The sequence below is a fragment of the Panthera onca genome, chromosome A1 (assembly GCF_046562875.1).
Source record: "Panthera onca isolate mPanOnc1 chromosome A1, mPanOnc1 haplotype 2, whole genome shotgun sequence".
NCBI lineage: Eukaryota > Metazoa > Chordata > Mammalia > Carnivora > Felidae > Panthera > Panthera onca.
The window spans coordinates 9217184-9239485 of record NC_138339.1 but is presented as its reverse complement, the minus strand read 5'-3'; the positions used below and the strand labels follow the sequence as shown (position 1 = coordinate 9239485).

Here is a 22302-nt window from a genome sequence, read left to right as displayed (position 1 = left end):
TATGATTCTGTGGGTTTTTCTTTCTTTTTTTTTTTCTTTTTTTGTCAAAATGTTGAGATACAGATCGCTAAGGATCCAGATACAGATTTAGGGTAAAGAAATGGAAGATCCGAAAACTAGAATTTGCTAGGCAGGCTAGTGGGAGGGTCCTTTTGTGATGAAATGTTGCATAAATAATGCCGATGGGGGTCTAAATTCACTGTTGCCATGGAGACCTTTGTGCCTGGCTGAACTCAATTCTTTTCTCTTTTAAGACTGCTACCACTAGGCTTGTGGTGTCTCTGATGCCTCTTTGCTTTGCTTTCTCTTAAACTGTTGGCGAGTGAAAGAAGAAATTAAACTATGATAATTTGGCATCCTGACTTTTGCGAGACTGTTCTTCCACTCCACTCGTGATTTTTGATCTCCTCTGGGGTTCCTTTTAGCCCTGGCTCGGGGAGGGAGGAGCAGGTGCAGAAACGGCTGAAACCCCTGAACGCTGCCTGGAAAGAGGGAAAAGTAACCCCTCATCTTTGTGACTAGTCGACTTGTTGACCTCGACTACAGTTTTGAAGTATTTAAGGACCATTTGTTTCCAAAGGTAAAAGAGAAGAAAAAGTGAAAATGGAACGTATTTGTTTTTTAAATGCTTTCATTATTAATGTTGTTTGTGTGATGATTTTTAGCTAAAGTTGTAAAACTGCAGGTTGAGAGTTACATGTAGAGAACACAGGTACAATTTATCTCCGGCCTCACAGTTGTCAGTTTATTCAGAGTATTAATGTTGAAATTGTAAATGCCAAATAACCGAATTAAACAGAACGCAGTTGTAAGGACCCATGTGCCATTTTTCTATCTGTGAACCATTATAACTGCTTCATGACTGCATTTGGTAAAACTTGGTATGTTGTAAATACATCCTTTAGATTTCATGAAAGTTATGATTATCCGTGTAAATGCCGGTTTAAGTAATTAAAAGTTGGCTTGTAAATTGTGGGCTGTCGACCACCCCCCCCCCCCACTTTGGCACACAATTAAATAAAGAGCCTCACTCAGAAAGAAATTAATCATTGAGAGTAAGGGCATAAAAATCGCACAACCAGTGCCAGTGTGTCAAGTAACTAAAAATTCAACGTATTGGACAGCTAACTTGTTGCATTGCATTGCCTTTCTCAACAGAGCTTGTTCAGTTCTCAGTGATGAGCTTTGCGTTAGAACTAGAATGCAATAATTGCATGTTTTGATCATTCTAAATGGTGTAAACAGGATGCGCAAATCCCATAATTATAGAAAACCTTTACCGTACAAGTATTTCCAGATTGCTTTCATCCACACAACTCAGTGAGAGAATCATTGACCAAAATTTACAGTGACTTCGTAGGTTTCACGTATGTAGCCACCAGAGTTTAGAATATATTTGTATACTCAACAGGTTAAAGAGACAAATCAATTTAGGAAAGCTGGGGATTTAACAGCGGGGTGTCACTGGGGTGACAGTCTGTGAGAATTATATGTTCAATTGCTATATATTTATGAGATAGGTGCTCGCTGGAGAATTCTAAGTGAAATACCATGGTGACTCAAAGTCTTTAGGTTTTTATCTTTAGTGTTTTCAGCTGGATGGTAATAGCAAAAGAGAAGAACGAGTTCCAACTTAATTGTGACAATCACAAGATAGAATTTCTACTTGATTAATATTTTTGAAATTTGAGTGACTTTGTAACTCAGATACTGAGGGCGAATAATAACCAAGTTGATGTAAAGAAAATTACTTCTTTTTAATCAGGAGCATGTTAGGGCACATGTTTTAGTATGTTAATTGACTAGCATGGGTATGTTTTATTTTAAAGAAGCTAACAAAGGAAGGCTTGAATATACTCTGGGGATACCTCTCAGTAAATATTTCATTTCGATTCATTAAAGTTAAAAGTTATTTGGATCATATGAAAGCTAAGAAACCTTTTTCACTTTGGGGGAATGGGTGTAAACCTATTAATGGTTTCAAAGGTATCCGCTGGGAATTGCTACTTAAAACTTTGACCTTTGAAAAGAGTTTTCCATGCATTGACCATTATTTAGTAACACAGCCTAAATGTAAACTCAAATGATCAAGCCTAAATATAAAGCTTCACTTCGGGAATGTAGTGTCTAGGCACTCACACTTTGTGGAACACCAATGTCATGGGTTCAAGTGGCATTAAGTCTTCAAGCTGCAGGGCACAGTATAGGCATGTGACCCAACTTAACTAACTACATGGTATAATTGCCTATTACCTCACACTGCTGAATATAAATATTGTATATGGGAAGAAAATTTAAACTCTTTTTAAATTTGTTTTTTTTTTAATGCAGCTATTTAAATGCTGTGAATGCATCAGACAACATACTAAATAGGGTCCTTCAGATTTTGAAGATCCTCAAATGCCAAGTTGCACAATCTTTCCTGGAGTATTTTACTGTGAAGTTTTATGCAAACAGTGAAGAATAGTTTTAATTGTTAAATATTTATAATTATATACATATATATATATATATATATATATATATACATATATATATATATATTTTTTTTTTTTTCCCCCCAGACAATTCCAGATTTGGCCCAAATCATTGACATTATATTGATAGGTTACAAACTCATAGCTAATACATTTGACCGAAAGTTCCCGTTGAAATGGTTTAGGAACAAAGACTTGTGTTTGTATTTCTGTAAGAAGCTTATTAACATGTGAATCCTGATTTAGAGTTCTGTTTTATAGCTCTTTTGTAATTCTTATCTCTTACAGTACCTTATATTCAGCAAATCGATGTTGAGTTCCTCCCTGGTACTAAACATTGTATGCCATGAACAAAAAGGAAAGAGGAAGTTCCCAGAGTCCATGAACTAAAAAATCTGGTGCAGATGAAGATATGAGAACTCGTAACTGTAATGCAGTAAAATTACTGCTGTAATGGACCCTGGCCAAGGAGAGCCAGAAACACTGCTGAACTTGATATAGTACATTAAAATGTGATTATTTGATCTTCCCAAACCAAAATGAGGAAAGAATCAGTGACGTGCACAATATAATTGTTAAAGCATGACTGTAAAGATAGTTTTTAAATAGTAGCCAGAGAAATCCTCTGGAAATGTAAATCCTAAAAGTTAAAAAGTTTCGACTCTTTTTAGTCTAAAATTTTACTATATGCAGAGTCAAAGTCAAAGACCATGCAGTCGCCCAAGCCCCTCCATCGTGTGTCTCCTACCACCCCTGGCTCTCCCACCTTTCCTAAGTCGTAACCTCTTGCCCACTTTGCTCCAGCAGAGAACCTCCTTGCCTTTTGGAGAACCATCACGTGGCCCTGGCACTTGCCATTCTTCTCTGCTGAAAACAGAAAACAGCAGCCCCCAACCAGAATCCAGTCCAGATACACACGTGCCCCCTTCCCCTCGTGTCTCTCAGGTCTCTGATCAGAGGTCACCTTATCGATGAGTCAGGTCTTGATAACCATACTTACATTGCCTCCCTATCTCCTTTTCCTGCATTATTTTTCTCCTCCGCCCTTACCACAGATGGTACTCTAAGTAACCCATGGGTCCATCTCGTTCCACGTCCATTTGTTTCTACCATAACGTAAACTCCATAAGGACAGGGATTTTTGTCTAACATTTTTATTGATGCATTCCCAGCACCTAGACCCTCGCGTGCCTTATTTATTGAACAAATGATGAACTAAATATAAATTTCCTGGCACCAAAGATACGGTGTTCTACTTTGGTAGTGGTGTTGTTTTTCGATTTTTTAAAATAAAGTAGAAATTTTCAAATTTATCACTGGCCACTCATTATTCTAGCATAAGTGTGAGAGAAAGTGGTCAAATACCGGCAGTAGATTTATGATTGTTTATGCGCCGACACTCAGCCAAGTCATCTGTATCACAGAATAGGGGTTGAGAATTTCCCTCCTAACGCATGGTCAAGGCATCAGATGGACTCTTAGTGAGAAGACCAGTGTGTCCTCCCCTCTTCCCAGCCTCTAGTGGTGGAAACTTGACCACTGCCCTCAGCTTCTGAAGTCATCTGTTGCTTCCATCATAAACGGTGTGGCTGTTATTGTAATACTCCAGCTGTCTCTAAGGTTCTGTAATTTATCCGCATATTCTCCAAACTAGTGCATAAGGAACACACAAAGAATTATACATAGTCTCTAAAATCTCACATCATCTCTTTCTTCATATTTCTAATATTCATTGACAGGAGAAAAAAGATCCAATGGCCTGGATCATTTATGTGATCATATTCAGTCAGCGGTTCTGTTAAATAAAGTTCTACTCAAAAATCAAAACCCGTTTTCAGGATCCTAAGAATTACCAATCAGCATTAATTATGTCAATAGTGGCATCTCATATAGTGGCCATAACTAATGCTGGCTCATCTGGAAAGCATAATCAGAGTGAGAATATTTTTGTCATTTGTGCACCCAATCACCTGCTTCTATCACATCAAGTTTTTCCTACATTTGACAAGTTTAATTAAACTTAGCACTGCTGGTTTTAAAAATAAACTTTGCAAGCTCTAAGAATTTAATGAATGCTGCAGTGTGGCTAAATTACATAGTGACCTTCTCCAGTGTATAAATATTTTTCAAGGATGTGAAGGTTACTTCCTCTAGGAATAAAAATGTTGAGCTAGTCTGTGGCTTCCAAAAGTACTGGCTCATTTTTAAAGAGGAAAGACTGATTTTAGGTGTTGGTCAACTGGTCAACTGTCTCCTTGTTTCGGTATGAGTCTAATCAATTGTTAGAACCTTTTTGTTTCCCTTAAGCCTCAGCTGCTGTTTGTGTGGGGTGGGGTATGTGACATTTGGATACGTAGCCAATGAGAGTAATTCCCAATAGGATTATTTGTTGCATGGCTTTCCCATTATTCACACACACCTTCTTTATGAATTTCAGCTGCTTCTGGTTAGTTTAAAGCCCTCCTGCTCTTCTGAACCAACTTCTGGTAATTTTCATCAGCATTAGTAGAGTTTCTACTATCTTCAACCTCGAAATGGTAAAGGTAGTTAAATATCGGTGTTAAGGCTGAGGATTAACTGCACCCACATTATCATGCAGCAGTTCTGCCGGAGATTGGAAACCATAAACACGGAGGTGAAGACTTGCAGAGGGTCACTCTGAGTGTGTGGGCCCGTGGGTTGTTGGGTCATTTGGTTGTCGAGCCTAGTGCTGCTGTGGACCTGATGTTAGTCTGTGGACTGTGGCATATTCCGGCATATATTTTGCAAATGGGGTGCACAAATATTGGCCAAATGTCACACGTTTCCCTTTTAGGGACTTTTCTAATCTCCAGGTATATGGAATTAAACAGGAACTTTGCATGCCTTCATTTCAGCATTTATGAACCTAACCCTGCCTTTTATTTGTTACTGTGAATGATAACTAACACACTCGTTGAGCGTATCTAGTGTTTGCTTATGGCACCTCGCTAAATCCTCACAGAGGCCCGTATATGTTAGCTATTGTCCCTGTGCTATAGATGAGAATCATTAAGCAGAGTAATTATTTCATTATGTGGGATGTCTGAGATTACAGAAAAAAAAAAAAAGTGTGCAAGATTTTGAACCCAAGTCTACTTGATTATGCACCTCCCTCCCCTTCAGCCTTCCCACCAAGGGCACTGCTCAGTTTAACCCTCTCACTTAGATTTTGGAGAACCTTTGTAGATCTTTGCCTATTCATAGAAACTCCCCTCCAACATTGCATAGCTCTCCCTGTTTTTCTTTACTGGTCACCTCCGGCCACATGCTCCAGGCTCTTCTCCCTTGTACTGTGAATTGACCCACTGATCGACATGTTCCTGTTTAGAATCCTGCAGGGCCTGGGAGCCTTGGTGGCTCAGTCACTTAAGTGTCCAACTTTAGCTCACTGCATGATCTTGTGGTTCAGGAGTTCGAGTGCAGAGCCTGGAGCCTGCTTCGGATTTTGTGTCTCCCTCTCTTTCTGCCCCTCCCCTGCTAGTACTCTGTTTCTCCATGACTCCCTTTCTCTCAAAAATAAAACATTAAACAAATTTTTTAAAAAAGAATCCTGCAGGGCCTGGAGCTCAGGGATTGATAATGGGGTGCCGCATCAGAATCCGCTTGAGTATGTATTGTAAATACAGCTCCCTGACTCAGCATCTCAAAGTCTGGGCTGGACATCTGCATTTCTAAGAGGTTCCCTAGGGGATTCCAGGAGCAGTTGAGAACCACCTCTCTGCTTTTATGGATGCAGAAACTGGCTGTGAATGAGGTGGGTGAGAGAACAAGTTTAAGGTTGATTTGAAATTTTTCTGCAGAGAGTTAGGGGTAGCCTATAGATCGGGGCAGTCTCATCTGCCACAGTGGAGACTCCTGCAGGTTCAAGGTGAGAAGAGATCGGAGGGCTCAGTGGTATCTGGTTTATCCTAGTCTTGTATTTTTCCAGGCTCTTTATTTCCAGGCTCTCTGCCATGCTGTATTTGTGCATGCACATGTAAGGTAGAGAGAGGGAGATACGCAGCAGGAGGGGAGAACACGGTAGCCTGATCTTGTGGTGGCCTCCCCATTCCTCAGTCTCCTCCTTTCCTTCTCTCCTCACTGCTTTCACCTGCAGCCATTGTGTGGCTTGGTTTACAGTACGGCCTTGTGTGTCAATTCAATACGTCTGTGGATGCGGATATTTCCAAAGCATCTCCTAAGACTGGTTTCAATGAAATGGCATGGTCTAAGGATTATTACAGTACGATGTACTGAGCTGCTCTTTGCCAGTCCCTGTTCTAAATCTAGGAGTAGGGAGCTGCACAGCCATTGCCTTCATGGAGCTGTCTTTCTTGCAGGGACCGGAAGATAAATCAATGACTATGATTGCTATCACTCCTCCTCCTCTCAAAAGAACAACAGTCTAGGAGTCGAGTCCCTGTGATGACCCAGAGGCTGTGCCCATCCTAAGGAGTTTATCCCTACAAGTGTATCCCTGTCAGTGCTCTGGGAGCCCTTTCTCTTTCCTCTCATTTTCAAAAGGAAGCCAGGCCAACTGGCTTCTCATCCTTGTCTGCAAGTGACAGTGGTGATTTGGGGTAACTTTGAGAATCTGTGCTTTCTGTGGAGACAAAATCCTTAGTGTTTTTAACCAGGTATGAAATAGGCCTTTTAGCTTTGGGGTTGTGGGAAAAAATATGGGCCTAGAGGCCAGAGGCTTAGCTCTATGCGCTAAGAAAACACGGGCATACTCGTGCCTCACTTTCTCTCCATCGGAATAGTGACATTCTCATCCCTGTGGCACAGGTGCAGTGTGATGTCATGTATAAGCATAACTTCATACGGTAACTTCCTCTTCCATCTGTAGAACATTTTACCGGATCTAGATTACAAGTGGATATTCCCGTGCTGTAAGCATTTATTTATTTTGGGGAAATGCGTTATTCATCCTAGAACAATGTGGATGTTCACAACTTCTGAAGGCAGAATTCTAAAGGGGCTTCAAGTTAGAAGGTGGCTGTGTCACCCTGAGCGATCGGCCGACGTTCAGAACGTTCACTGCCAATGCTTCTGCACTGTGCTTGGTGCATTCCCCAGAAAATCGGTCAGCCTAAGTATGGCGCCTAAGGCTGTGTAAGGCTGTATTCGGTGACTGTCACCCTCCCATCCCTTCTTCTTCTCTTCCTCAGTTGTGGCTTTTGGCTTTGAGTTTGTATGTTTACTACTTTATCGGGATATATTTTGAGAAAAAGCGATGGAATGAACTCAGTTCCAGCTCTGGTATTAATTTTCTTTCATTTCGAGTTCTTTTTCCCTAGAATGTCCCCCAAGGGCTTTGAAGCTGCACCATCTACTCACTTAATCCCTCTGCACCTGAGTTTCCTTACCTGCAAAATTAAAGGCTTCAATTCTGTGATCCCTTCCAAATGAATAGGATTTTAGTATTTCTCCTCTAGGGGCTCCCTGGTGCCGAGTTAGGGGTACAACTTTTAGCTGTGGAGCACAGAAGATTGGCCAAGGTGGGCTCTCAACAGGGTCGCTGGCCTAACCTGTGTGCGTCTCTTACCCTGGGGTCTCCAGCCCTTACTATTTTCACTCCTCCGATCCGGAAGTCTTTTGAGCAAGAACATTCATAAAGTGCCCATTGATTTGTACGTGATATAAGTGTACTACTGTACTAAGATGCATATGTTAGAAAATAAGATAAAAAGCTCATGTTAAGAGGTGAGAACAGTAATTTAAACCGTAAGTTCTTTCTTCCCCTACCCCAGGCGATTGTCTTATGCGCCCTACTTCAGAGGGGTGTCGCCACCACAGAGCTGCACGACTCAACGGGGTCGGGAGGTTAACAGTCACATCCCAATTCAAAAGCTGCAGTACGAGAAATAGGAACATTTGTTAAGCTCAGCCGTCTGTCCTTGTAAGACACCCCCCCATCTGGCTTATCTCCAGATTCAGGGTCAAGGATGAAGAAGATCATACAGCCATGAATGATTGTTCCTAATTTGTAAATGAACACGTAGTTACTGCCAGGCATTCTGCAGACAGCGGGCCAAGAAGACAATGTTGGAATCACAGCGCACTGCATCTAGGTACTGGAAAACAGTCCCAGGCTTATGTTGATTTTTGTATCCTGATGACATGTACTAGGCATGTCTTTATATATCTCTTTGGATGGTTGTCTACAGGAAAGGAGATTGGGGTGGAAAAGCATTGAGCTATGTACTTACTTTTCAAAACAAAACTAATCAAACAATTGGCCTAATGTCTTCAAAGCAAGCTTATAGAATATGCAGGTTTTCTTTTTTTTTCTTTTTTTAAAGTTTTTATTCATTTTTTGAGTGACAGAGAGAGAGAGAGAGAGAGAGAGCGAGCATGAGCGGGGGAGGGTCAGAGAGAGAGGGAAACACAGAATCCAAAGCAGGCTCCAGGCTCTGAGCTGTCAGCACAGAGCCCGACACGGGGCTCGAACTCACAAACCATGAGATCATGACCTGAGCTGAAGTCAGACACTCAACCAACTGAGCCACCCAGGTGCCTCCCCTCTTTTGTTTTCTTTTAAATTTTTTAAAACTTTTTAGAATATGCAGGTTTTCAAGGCTAGTAAAATACACATACATTTTGGGGCTCCTGGCTGGCTCAGTCAGTAGAGCATGGGACTCTTGATCCCAGGGTTGTAAGTTTGAGCCTCACATTGGGTATAGTGGGTGTAGAGATTACTTAAAAATAAAATCTTAAAAAAGTATGCATACATTTGGTATAAAATTAGATTTCAAGAAAAATCTAAAATCCCGAAGAAAATATGAGATAAAACAAAAAGTTGAAAATTTGGAATCCATGTCTGTGGGCTCATAGGGATCAACTATAGAGATATATTGTGTATGGAAGTCTGGTTCTTGGCAGTTTAGAACACAAGTACTAAAGGTTTAGTTGAATTCAAATTTCCTATAAGGCAACTATTTGACAAAGTTAAGAAAGCTAATGTAATGTTAGGTTCTATTAATGGAAGTTCAATATCAGTGCTATGAGTGATGCTTCTGAAGTAGTTGATAGTTTTCAGATTATATTTGAAATAGTGCATGGAATGTTGGTTATTAAGGGAAAGGGAGATCAACAAACAAAAGAGACCATGTAGAGGTCTGGCCACAATGATGAAAGCCCAAATAAGCAGGGGTAGGACCTCTGAACTGCTCCTGTTTAAATCAGAAGAGAAGGGACGTCTGGGTGGCCCAGTTGGTTAAACGTCTTACTTTTGAGTTTGACTCAGGTCATGATCTCACGGTTCGTGGGAACCAGCCCTGTGTTGGGCTCTGCACTAACAGCGTGGAGCCTGCTTGATATCCTCCCTCCCTCCCTCCCTCCCTCTCCTTCTCTTCTCTGCCCCTTCCCTGCTTGCTCTCTCTCTTTCTCTCAAAATAAATAAACTTAAAAAAAATAAATAGGAAGAGAAGATGTGGTTTTCAAATAATAGGGTCTATTGTATCAATGAAAACGTCAGAGTATTGCTTTAGTGAATCAGGAGACAGAACTAGAACAGAGGTCAGAATCAGAAGCAATTATTAGATTTTCATGAGTAGGCATGTTATGCTTTTGATGACCTGGGCCGCCTTCAGTGGGTGTGCGTCTGACTTTGAACCACCGTCCCCAGTAGTTTCCAGGTGGGAACTGTCTACGAAGCTGACTGTCCAAGACCGACAGATGATGAACTTCAATGACCTTGTAGATCCCCTCCACTTATGAAATTCTCTGAGACTTTTCAGACATGACATCTTGATCGATTAGAACTAGTTTGGGTGTGTAAAGATCTAGAAAACCCATAATTGTACTTGCAGCGTCTGTTTTCCTGTATGCTAAGGTTTCTGGAGGTAGGAGGAAGAACGTGAATTTGGAAAACATCACCCAAGCGATTCATGTACACCCGCTGTCTAAGATAGAATGAGAATAAAGGAGTTAGATTATTCACATAAGTACTTATTCATCCTATACATAAAACTCTATGGAAATACCTAGCTATATATCGAATGCCTGTTCCCTTAACGTAGCAACTGGCTAACTATGGGTTATCCGTTTCCTCATCTATAAAATAGCAATGATAGTCTTTATAATAGTGATATTATTATTAACAGCAGTTAATAGTAGTAGTTCCTACATACCGAAAGGGTATTCACTCTACTGTGGGGAGAGAAGGAGGGCATTGCTTTTCTAGGGAAAACGGTGGCCTAAGTTAATTATACTAGGAAGGTTCTCCATGCTGAGTTGGGTAGGATATGGTTCAAGTCATTTTTCTTAACTAAGTACAAGTTCTACAGTATTTATCAAATACACGTGTCTTGCTGATTATTTAATTTCTGACTAGACTATTGCTTTCCCTGCTTGAATAGCAAGGGAAAAGCGTTTGGTGGAAAATTGGCCTAATATGTGCGAAACAGCTGCTGGAATCCTGGCAGCTTGCTGTCCGGCTCGGCAGCCAGGGAGCTGGTGTTCATTAGCTCTGCCCTCCCTATCAGGTAAACACTGCAGCTGATGGAAATTACAGTCCCCCGTTTCAGGGGACACAAGGATAATTTGGCTGTTCCTAAAAAGGCATAAACAAAATATTGGCTAAGCACAGACAGATGTTAAGGTTACACTCTGTACATGAATTCATGTACTTGAATTCACTTTAATGGAGTTGAGCTTATGGTGTAAGATCTTGCAGCTCATTATAACTAAGTTGTTATGGGCTGCTAATTTGCTAGAAGCTGCTGTATCATGAGCTAGCCCAACTGCCTTGATGGGTCTCCTGGTAGTTAATGTGGATTAAATGTGAATCTTTTATTTTTTCCCCTGTGGTCTCCCATAATGATATTAGCTTGTCTACAGTGTGACAAATTCAGTGTACCAGGAGCATCTGGTACCCTATTCTTTATGACTGAAAATAAGCCTGCAAACTCGATACTGCACGTCCATTAAGACATTTCCCCAAATTGGGGAGAGGTGGAAGGGTGGCGACCATGGAAGGGATTTATTGGTCACAGTTCATTTTGCTCCAGTGTATGTAAACTATCTCAACAGTGGTACATTCATCAATGCTGCATTCCTACAAGTTCTCGCTGCATTCTCAGGATGCAAATATGGATATATTCCTTGTTAGACTGAGCTTAATTTATTCCCAGAAGAGGAATTTCAAAAAGAAAAAGATAAAATAAAAGGAAAAGAAACTGAATTTTCACAGCTTGAAGATAGGTTTATATTCATCTTTTGAAGTTGTTCTGGGAATGGATCACCCTGAAACGTTCAAGTCATGAAGCTACTTTAGTAAGGAGGGTATTTTTTTTAATTGAATGCCTAGTCTTGTAAAAAATGAAAAGTAGAATCAGATCCCGTGGTGCCATTTGGATTTAAACAAGTTAATGTAAGAATGTTCATGTTTTGTTGTCACTACCTAAGCAGTGAGGAAATGTAAAATGAAAGACTTGACTTGTCATTTATATATAGCTTGTCTACAGTATGTAAATGCATATTGCATACCTTATCAAGAATAGGGAAGACCATTGGGCTAGATGCCACTGTGTTATCATCTCTGCTATACCATTAGCTGAGTAATCTTGAATTATTCACTTAATCTCTTTGATTGCTAGTTCCCTCCTCTCTACACCAAAGAATTATATTTCATATCCTATATTCTTCTCTGTGGCATTTGAAGATAAAATAGAGTAATAATACAGCTGTTATTATTCAAAGACTAAAACCATTATACTATTACATTAGAGTACAGTTATAATAATAACTCCCTCTTACCTGATGTCAGCGCTGTGGTGACCTCAAGCCCCTCAGTCAATGGTAGATGTGACATTGGCAATTAAAAACCACTCTGGAGGCAATGAGGTGAGCTCTGAAAGGCACACCAAAAAAATAAAAATAAAAATAAAGAAAAAAGGAAAAAAAAACACACAGGAAAGAAATGTCAACAATATAAATGAAGCAGAAGAGAAATGAAACTATTTCTTTGGTTGTAGGACCCCATAACTGTGTCCAGAATGCCAGAGGACTTTACTGTGTCCACCTAATTATGAAAAAGCTCTAGAGGAGACAGGAACGTTTAGGGACAGGCAAACTAACATCCTAGCAGGACAATGTGCTTATGATGTAACACGAGATCCATGTCAACACTGAAGACCTTCAGATGTCAAAAGCCAGTTCAATGCTTTTATTTCCTTATCAAATGGGTTCAATAAAATTTCAAAGGATTTCTTAGTTGGAGTATGGAAATAGATGAAGTGGTGCATCACATTTAATGGATGAGGAAAATCGGGATCGTTGTTGAATATTAACCTGTTATTTAAGTCACAACTTCCAACCTAATTTGCCTGATATTCTCTCCAGTCCTGCACACCAGTCAAACCGCACTCTAATTACTCCCTGAAACACTTACATACACCTTCAATATTTGTCTAATTCTGTGCCTTCATTGATGCTGTTCCTTCCACTCATAATGCTTTTCCTCAACCTTTTCACACAGTCAACCACTAACCTCTCATCGTCCACCTCGGGTGCCACCTTCTGTATGTGCCATTATCCTTGATGTTCTTCTCCCCACCCTCTCCCATCTTCCCTAACTGGATGTTGCCTTTGAAATTAATTTGTATCCATCTCATCACAATTTAGCATTTTACTTTATATTCTGTTTAATTATATACACATTTCAACTCTTTTGCTAGACTTAAAACTATCAACAAAATCTCTGTTAGGGTTCTCCACAGAGAGAGAGAGAGAGAGAGAGAGAGAGAGAAAAGCAATTGAATATATGGAGATATATAGAAAGTTTTATTATGAGGTCAGGATGAGGTGATTGTAGAAGCTGAGAAGTCCCACAATCTGCTGTGTTCAAGCTAGAGGCCCATGAAACCTGATGGTATAGTTGCAGTCCAAACTCAGAGAACTGAGAATGAGGGGAGTCCATGATGTAAGTTGGTTTGGTCTGAGTCCAAAGGTCTAGACAACCAGGAGTGCCAGAGTCGAAGGGCAAAAGAAGATGGATGTCCTAGCTCCCATGGAGAGACCAGACTTGCTTTTCTTCTACCTTTTGTTCTATTGAGCCTCTCAACTGATTGGATGATTGATGCCCACCAGAATTGGTAAGAGTGATCTTCTTAGTCTACTAAGATTCAAATTCCAGAAACACCATCATAGACAACGTAAGAAAGAATGTTTCTCAGCGATTTGGGCATTCCTTAGCTGAGTCAAGTTACGTAAAATTAACCATCGTAGGATCCATACCTGAGCTAATTTTGTACCCATGTCTTTGTCATCCAACACCTTATAGAACGCTTTGCCCCTAAATATTTGTTGCCCTACTGCTACTTTAGTCATTCATTCAATTAATGTGTATTTGGCACCTACTGTGTGGTTGGTATTAGAGATCTGGATTAGAAAGGTATCAGTATTTTTCTGCCTGGGAATTTAACATTATAAAAATAGGAACTCCAAAATAATGGGTTCTTGTGGTATGCTGGCAGTCAAGAAAGTGTTGATGGCTTAATCCCCATCTATGGTTGCTTTTAGTGAGAAGACAGTATTCCTTTTGCATTTCATCTGTGTACCAGAGAAATCTGATATCGTAGCACTGAAGAGATAGTAAGCAGCAATGTCCGCCATACTACTGGAGATAAACTTTGATTTCTAGGGATCTAATGACAGAACTCCTCGGAACTTTGGAGCCAGTGAAGATACTTAAGTCATCTCCTCATCCTGAAAAACTGATAGGCACTCAGCTCAAAGAACTACCAGTAAAATTCATTAGGGATTTTTATGTTAGGAAGATGGTAAATCGTGGGAAAATTGATTATTTTGCCATACAAGTGTTACAGCATGAAAGTATATGAAGATGCTGATTTTATAATTGAGGGGTCTTTTTTGATGTAGATTTTACAGTTTGTCAAGAGAACTTTGGAGGCTAGGTCAATAGAAAGCAAATATTTCCTGGGGCACCCGGGTGGCTCAGTAGGTTAAGCGTCTGACTTTGGCTCAGGTCATGATCCCACAGTTTGTGAGTACGAGCCCTGCATCTGGCTCTCTGCTGTCAGCACAGAGCCCGCTTTGGATCCTCTGTCTCCCTCTCTTTCTGACCCACCCCTGCTTGCGTGCTCTCTCCCTCAAAAATAAATGAAAACATTTATAAAGCAAGTATCTCCTGAAGCTTTTCTCAGAATCAGAAAAGTGTTCTTTCTTACTCTGTAAAGTATTATATTCTTTCTTTTCTTGGTGGCCCAGCAAAGGGATAATATCTTTTGAACTTGGGAGTAACTAGTTTACTAGTGACTAGTAACTAGTATGCTGATTTGTATGTAATTAGTATACAGAGTATTTAATTATAATTAAACTATAGTAAAGTGTGGAAGAAAATGTGAGAGGATTAAGTTTTAACTATTTTAGGTTATGTCTGTAATTTCAAATTAATAATACTATATTAACTTGCAAAAGCCTATGTTCTGTGTCAACAAAAAAAGTATGAATAGAGACCGCCAGTCAGATTCTCAACATATTCAGTTCCTCAAGTTGATATCAAGACTTAGTAGAGATATCGTGATGCGTGTGATAATAAATATTTCTCTTAATGTTACAGAGTATTGAGCTATTGAAGGGTTAAATGTTAAGAATTATTAATTTTCATTTTTAGTAAGTAAGGAGTCACTGAAAGGTTCTAAGTAGATGAATAACAGAATCACATTCATTAATATTTTAAGGATAATTTTTTACTATATTGTGGAGAGCAGACTGAAGGCAGGTATGAACAGGGGCAGACACTCTAAAAATGAGTTTAGTTTTGCAGGCGTGTGTACACTACTGTCCACTGACACCCAGTGTGGGGTAGAATTGGAGTGGTGGCAATGGAGATAGTGGACAGATTGGAAAGGTAGAATTGGGAGCTACAAGTCTGTTCTCATATCCAATGTGGGTTTTCCCCCCACACCAAGCAATTACCTAATACCACCTGGGTGTCCTACAATTCTGACACTCTCTACCCGGAGATAGCATCAGATCCCACAAGTTAAGATTCAGTCCTACAGCCCCTCCCCCGGCCACACATACACTTCACATGCCAGTGGCAAATCCAGGTTGTCACCTGTCCTTCCAGCCAACCAATCAGCTGTAGATTGGGTTCCATTAATTTCCTAGAGCTGCTCTTAGAACCCAGAGAAGCATTTTACTTACTAGATTATCGGTTTATTGTAAAAGGATATAACTCATGAGCAGCCAGCTGGAAGTGATGCATAGGGCATGGTATGGGGGGAGGAGCTCAGTGCTTCCATGTTCTCTCTGAGTGCACCCCTCTCCCCAGATCTTCATGTGTTCACCAACCTGGAAGCTCTTTGAACCTCATGATTTTGGGTTTTTTATGGAGGCTCCATTATGTAGGCACAAATGATTAAATCAACCATTGATGACTAAACTCAATCTTTAGACCCTCTCCCCTTTCTGGACACCCTGGCCTATGGGACTGAAAGCCCAACACTCAAATTACATTGTTGGTTCTCCTGGCCACCAACTCCCCATCTTTTGGTGTGGTCCAGAATTTCATTAACATAACAAAAGACACCTTTGTCATTCTTAGCACCTAGGTAATTTCAAGGGTTTTAGGAGCTATGTGACAGAAATGGGACCGAAGAACATATTTCTTATTATAAATCACAGTACCACAGTGGTATTTAATGATCTATTGTGCACATCTGGGGAGAATAAAGTCCAGAATCATAAACACATTTGGGGACTAGGCAACTTGGGTAAATGATGGTACCATGGACTAAGATAGGAAAACAACAGAATGAGAACAGGTTTGTAGGTTGTCTGTGATGTCAGTTTTGGACATGAACCTGTGGATTTTCTAGAGTGGGTGCCGGGGACAGTTGTGTACCCACCATTATTGGTTATTGAAGCTGTGAGGATTGGTGAAATTATTTAGACAAAAATCTAAGAAAATAGAAATTTAAAAGAATCCCAATGAGAAGAGTAGCTTGAGAGAGTAGGAGGCATCCACAGAGAAGAAGAGCAGCCAGAGAGGTGGGAAGGAAGGCAGGGAGGGGTGTATTGAAAACCATAAGAAGAATTTGTTTCAGGAAGAAAGGAGAAGCCAACAAAGTAAAAAGCTAACAATAGGTTACAATACTGGTGGCATATGGTAATGAGAGCATATATAATTATTCCATTGATACGAATATTTAGCTATTCAAATTTCAACAAAGCATTGAGTGAGAAAGGATAAATATTGGCCTTTGTCACTCAAACATTTCTATTCTAAATAGAATTATTACTATAATTCTTATTCGGTAATTCAAGTTAGTTATACAAAAGACATACAGTATGGGGGGAAGAGCAAGCACAATTCATGGAAAAATATCATAGAAATTTTGCATTGGAAATGCCACAAAAGTATCTTTTATCTTTTATATTTTATATTCCTTCTTTTATATTCCTTCAGATCCCTTAATCAGTTTGCTTTAGGCATGCACACTGTTGCACACTTTCTCATATTGACCCAAACATTATTTTTTGAGGTCAGACATTAAGTCATCCATCCATCCACCCATCCACCCATCCATCCATCCATCCATCCATCCATTCATCATTTATTGAGAGTGCTATATATTACGTGAGAAGAAGATGATAATGTAAAGGCATGACCCCTGCCACCAAGACATGTATGTGCTAAGACAGAAGGCAAGTATGTAATTAAGTTAATTCAATAAACATTGTTGTACTATGAGAGTGGTGGTCATTTCTTGTCATGTATAGGGGGTGAGGGTGAGGCCAGGAATGTACTCATACAGAACAGATGAGAATTAAATGAATCAATGTTGGGATTCAACACCATAAAACTGAAAGGCAAAAGCATATTTCCTAAACATAAGGAACAGAGGAACGGTGGGGAAGAGGAACTGGATATTTGGAGCAATGGTCGTAGAGTCAGCACATGCAAAATCCATTGGAGGAGATGCAAGTCATTGATCTTGTCAGAGCCTAGTGTTTTGGTACTTCCTCTTTTACTCTTTAAATATTGGAAGGCTGCTCTCTCCACTGTGGTGTAAACATAGACAAAGCTGTTGGAGCATAACTTCTTATCGTCGCCCTTGCCCTCACAGGGTGTATATGAGTTTCACAGTGGCACTCTTACAAGTTAAGGATCATTATTAGAAGGAAATATTTCAGTTGTACTGTGAACTTGAACACAACAGTAAGTATAATTCTTCCAGTGGTTGGACGTACTCATCCCAGTATTTTATTTCTAGAAAGGCAAGGAGAACTAAGAAGAGAGTATGAAATGGTAAGCTGTAGTCATTCCTCAATAAGGAAGTTTGTATTGTTATTTTGGCTGGATTGCTCCTGATTCTATAGCCTCCATTAAAATGGTGGGAACAAATAATCCTAGATTTTTGAGGCAGTGGAGTTCTGAACAGTTAGAGCTGGCCTTTGAGTTCTACTCCCGCCTGATCTTTGGGGAAGCTCCTAACATTTTTAAGTTTGAAATGTCTCAGACAATAAAATGCCTTATTGGATCAGTGTGAGGAATGAAGAATTAATGCATGTAAAGCACTTAACAGAGTGTGATACATGGTAAGCAAATACTTACAATCTTGATTGCCATTATTATGTGCTATAATAAATAGAGTAGTCATTCCTAAACAGATATGGGCATAAAAATCACTAGTAGAAGCTTTTCAAAATGTACATGGTAGGGCCCCATTACCTTTAATTTTTTATTCTGTAGTTATGGGTTATGTATTAGGTATTTTCAAAGTTCTATAAATAAAAATGAAAAAAAGAAAAGAGGGGCACCAGGGCGGCTCAGTTGATTGAGCGTCCAGCTCTTGATTTTGGCTCAGGTCATGATCCCAGGGTCATGGGTTCAAGCCCTGCATCAGGCTTTATGCTGAGCATGGAGGCTGCTTGAGATTCTCTCTCTGTCTCGCCTGCTCACGTGCTCTCTCTTAGCTAAATAATATGGAAAAAAGTTCTAGAAATTATCATGATATCGTTAAGAGTCACCAATATAATACCATCACTAATTTTTTGAATGAAACTTAGTGGATTTTTACATCATTTTAAACTACCAAGAACTATGGCCTTCTTTATTTCATGGAGTCTTGTCATTTAGGTGATTTAAGTAAACTGTGGTAAACATGCTTTATTCGGATAACAAAGCATTTGGTAAAATGTCAGAACAAAGCAGATAGAATTCTACAGCTTGAAGGAGTTGGTCAGAAAGAGGCATTTCTTCATGTTTTTATTTTATTGAAGCCGTTCTGGAAAGATGCCTATGATTTTGCTTCAGGGTGCTGATTCCTGTCATCTGCTGTCTTGCTAGGTGACCCAGAATGGCACTGTGGTTGTTTAAAACATTAATCTGTCAGTTTTGTAAACTTCCATGGACAGCTCTTTGCCATAGTTTTTGACTCATCAGTGAGGTCTACACAGCGTTACAGTTGACATTGATTTGTTCCATTCCATCCTGACATCATGGCTTTGTTCTTTCCAGATTTGTTGGACACTTTGCTGTAGGCTTCCTATCATTACCCTGTCATGTGTGCCACCGTCCCTTTGATTTGGCTTCAGAACATGTCTCAGTGGGATGAAATTGACATTGCCAGGAGTTTGTGGCTATGAAATCAACTCATTCATGTGAAACAGGAATTAAAAGTGATGTGGGGGGAAAAGGTCACCTAAGATTATCTGATGGTATAAATCCTTGATGGACACAGGGATGGGGGGCACTGGGAAGCAAAACCTCATCTGCACAGTGGTTGGACACGAGCTAGAATACAGTCCTGGAAATCACTGCATCCTAGGGCCTGAAGAGAGATGCAGTGATCTTCCATTCTGTCATTTTATATAGAACTAGCAAGGTTGCATTAGCATTGATGCTTCTGAGAATGAGGCCTTAGAACCTGGTGTGGGATATGGTTAGGCTTGGGTAAGGAGTAGGAGGACCGACCAGTGTAACTTACAATAATCTTGCTGAGAGCGCCCCTCAGATGGTAGGTACGAAGGCCAAGGACATTTGAGGTTCACTCATACTGTGGTTTGTACTCCTTGGCTCTGAAGTTTCTGATTTCTTTTAGAAAAGGAACTGACCTCCAAGTAAAGAAGGTAAATGGAACTCTTGCGTTAATATCTGCTCCCTCGCCAAAGTGGACTTTTTAAAAGGGATAACCCCATAAACATCTCACCAAGTTTGAGCGGCCATCAACTCAAAATTATTTCACATGCCATGAAGAAGGCCACAGTGCTTCTGATCAAACTAGAATACACTATGAAATATAAGTCATCCCAATTCAAGAGCGAATAAACCCAGAAGCATTAAAAGGTGAAGTCTTAGAACTGATTAAACATGGTTCATAGACAAAGTGGTAAATAACTTATCATATCTAAGAAAATGAGTTCTAAACAGAAGAAGTAAAAACATAGGCTAATTTATAAGGAAAGTCTTGGAAAGGTTTGTAAGAGTGGGGACATGGGGTATGAAGTATAGCTCTACAAACAGGAGATTGCTTGCAAATCTGTTTAAGTATCAATTGACCCCCCAAGTCCCTGACCCTACCATACACCAGATGACTGTTCCTCTCCCACACTGGCGAACACTAGAGGTGTAATATCTGGAGGGGATGAAATTAGAGTCTCTTAACTCAGGGGCATGAGGAAGAGTGAGTGATAAAGTCCGTATTGAAAGTTGACAGTGGGAGTAAGTGAAATTTTACTTACTAAATTTTGAGCAACCCCCCGTCACCCTGCCGCCAGCCTCTGCCCCTAGACAGTTTTCAGAACAGGGCAGCCACATGTGTATACTCAAAGATGGAGCTTGAGAGAGCCATCTTTGGGAGTTCTGCACGGACACACCCACGGATTCTCCTGGAAGAGCACAGATAACCAGCTCGTTTCACCAAAGGTCTGATCAGCTGTCTGAACGCCCTCTCAAATAGAAGAAGCCTGCCAGGGAATTTGATATGTTCAAAAGCCTAGAACATGAAAGAAAGACTCTAAAACAAATGGAAAATCATTATAAAATAGGAAGTATGCAAAGAGAAGAAAACATAATATTAACATCATGGAGAGAGGAAAAAAAGATTTCACATAAAATAAATATTGGATGATAATTAAAAGAAAGATTCAGAGAACAAAAATGAGGTCTTAGAAATTTAAAGTATAATAACATATTGACGCTGATGATGATTAAATTGAGGAAACTTCCCAGAAAGTAAAAGCAAAACATAAAAGAGATGGGAAACTAGAAAAGAAATAGATTTAAATAAGAAACTTAGTCAACTGATGTATATAACATCTGAAGAGTTAAAAACACAAAAACAGCAACAAGAAAATCTTTTTCTATTTTTTTTTTAATGATGTTTTTTAATTTTTGACAGAGAGTGCAAACGGGGGAGGGGCAGAGAAAGGGAGACACAGAAACCAAAACAGGCTCTAGGCTCCAAACTGTCAGCACAGAGCCCGACGCGGGGCGTGAACTCACGAGACATGAGCTCATGACCTGAGCTGAAGTCGGATGTTTACCTGACTGAGCCACCCAGGCACCCCAAGAAAAATTTTTTTTCAAGGGAGAAAAGCATGAAGAAATTTTGAATAGAGTTATAGAATTGCCTAGAACTGAACAATGTAAGTTTCTGGATTGAAAGGTCCCACTAAAGGTCCTGAAAATGTCTCACATTTCAGGACTAAAGGTCCTGAAAATAGACATATCACAACAGAATTTTAGAACACTAGGGACCAAGAAAAGATACAAGTTTTCTGGGAAGAAGTAAAAGCAGATTTCACGCAAAAAATAATAAAAATTTATAATGTTTCACACTTTTCAACAGCCATACTGGAAGGCAGGAGATAATGAAGTGCTAGCTGAAAATTCTAAGGGAAAATTATTTCCGACCTAGAATTCTCTACTTCTGTAACTAGTTTTAGAACTAAGTTTGAGAGTAGAATAAAAACATATCAGATATGCAAGATCTCAAAAAACTGCCTCCCACTCTCTCTTTCTCTCTGGAGAGACATTTTCTACCAGAAAAGGAAACAAAGTAGGAAAATGAAATAGCAGGTCTAGAAAGAGGGAACCCACATAAGAGAAGGCCAGAGGAGATCCCCAGCTTGAAGGTGAAGGGAGGGTCCAGGATGACCACTGTGTAAAGAGACCAGATTAGAACAGGTTGGAAGACACCAGAAGAGAGTTTTCTTCATTGGATAGAACCGATATGTTCTTTCCTGTGTTGGATTTATTGAGAGAAGTTGATATCAAGCAAGGGAAGTTTTTGGTTGGATTCATGGTAAGTACATAGACAGCTGAACAAGTGAACAGTAGTAACAAAAAAGACAAGCCATTCATTTAGAGAAAACAAAATGTTTGATATTGGTGTTAAGAAAGCCATGGTATGAAGCATGTGCGTTTTGATATTGTTCTACTGAACGTCAAAGTTTAAAATATGTAGAGAACATGGGGGAAGATGGGCAAAGTGTCAATGCATGATGGCAGATGGGGAAATGGAGCTAAATCCTTGTCTTCTACTGTGGGAAATCAATTGATGATGCCTATAACCAAAAATTTCAGGAATAGTAATGTTTGAAAGTTAATGGAGATTTGGAAATAGAAATCAGTAAAGGAGTTAAAAGTGCTTGACTCTGAAGAAGAGAAAATGACTAGGTGGAATTGCTGCTAGTTTTCAAACAAACTTGATCAAATCTTTTACCCGCTTCAATTTGTACATATTTAGATGGATTGAACAGTGACAAGTATTTTCCCTTATACAGTTAGAAAGATAGATGACAATTGGATTATCTTTTTATATATAATTTTATATATTTATATTTT

At 39.7% G+C, this 22302-nt stretch overlaps 1 protein-coding gene and 1 long non-coding RNA gene across 5 annotated transcripts in view; both read left to right on the top strand.

Moving 5' to 3' along the window:
* The window catches only part of CTNND2 (catenin delta 2), a 957890-nt gene that overhangs the window by 333099 nt on the left and 602489 nt on the right, over positions 1-22302 (top strand). The gene's annotated exons all lie outside the window — the stretch shown is intronic.
* LOC132680684 (uncharacterized) lies at positions 166-3790 on the top strand. The gene is made up of 2 exons (XR_009610665.3): positions 166-580; positions 2766-3790. It is a non-coding gene; the product is annotated as an uncharacterized LOC132680684 (long non-coding RNA).